Consider the following 1,514-nt stretch of genomic DNA (forward strand, 5'->3'; position numbering starts at 1 on the left):
GTATCGACTGAAGTCACTCGGAAAAAATTTTATCAGAAATTATCAAACAAGCAGATACGTAACAATACTCATTGCCATACGAAGCATTTTTTGAGTGGTCAGACAGTGCCATTTCTAGGATGGGGGGAATCATGCCTCCCGAAAATTTTTGAAAAGTTAATGCTGTGAGATTGAATCATGAGCAATTTTAACTACAAATGCTGCAAACACACAACGTAATGTATTGGGTTAAAAGAAGCGAGTTTTAATATATAAGATGTAGCTATACTTGTCATGAAAAAGTAGTCAGGCCATGGCCTGACTGGCCTTACCTTCTGCGACACTAATTTCATCGGTTTGTACATCCATACGCACTGCTTCATCTAATTATTTTTGTGTGATTTTAAATATTCAAGTAAAGTTAAATATTTTAGAGTTTGTATTTTAAGTTACATACTAGAAACTGTTTTTCTGTTCCCCGGACTTACAGTGACACAATCCGGGGTTCGATTTCCTGCGGTATACATAGCAGATGGTCCAATGTGGCTTTGCTCTAAAATAACCAAACTGTTTTCTATATTTCAATGTCACGTATGGAATTTTAAGTTGTACATTGTAGACCTTAATAGACATTAGTTTTCAATACTTAAGTCTCTATGAGTCAGAGGTAGATCCTGTTCTCTTAAGGACAAAATTGAATTTATGCAGAAATACAATGAACATCAGACGTTAAAAATGTGTATTTCACTAACATCGGCAAACACATGTTGGAGTGTAGTGACATTCAGCCATCTAATGAAAGTGACATACACACATTCCAAATGAAAGACACTTAATTTGAGACGTAAATTGAATAACTTATTTTTTATACACATATTTTTAGTTTTTGAAGTATCTGAACTCGGACTCAAGTTCAGTATGGTTTGTCTTCAATTTCGCGCAAAGCTACAAAAAGCTATGTGTGCTAGCCGCCTCTAATTTAACGGTGAAAGACTAGAGAGAAAACAGCTACCACCCACCGCCAACTCTTAGGCTGTTCTTTTACTAACGAATAGTGGAACTGACTGTCACATAATAACGCCCACACGGTTGAAAGGGCGGACATGTTTGGTGGGAGGGGAATTCGAAGATTTGGAGTCGAGCGCCATAACCACTTGGCTATGCCTGGCCCCTCACGTTCAGATGCCGGAGCGGAGTTATACTATACTATACTATGAAACTGTTGACTTAGCATATATCTACATATAATACTTCTAGCTTTATTTCCTCACGAATTGCATGGCCTCGCACACATACCAAAACTTTCATATTCTCAAAACAAAATTGTTATTATGTAAACCAAAATTCAGAAAAAATACTCATTTAAATATATTCAATTTATTTGCAAAGTGATATTACAAGACAATGCATAAAGTTTTTAAAATGCAGCATTTCACATAATATGGTGCAATAAGAGTAGAATGTTATTAACATGTTGTATTGTTACGTCTCCGTTTCGTTTATTGATTTTTCCGTAACTTCGTTCCGACGAAATT

Source organism: Limulus polyphemus, unplaced genomic scaffold (assembly GCF_000517525.1).
Source record: "Limulus polyphemus unplaced genomic scaffold, Limulus_polyphemus-2.1.2 Scaffold667, whole genome shotgun sequence".
NCBI lineage: Eukaryota > Metazoa > Arthropoda > Merostomata > Xiphosura > Limulidae > Limulus > Limulus polyphemus.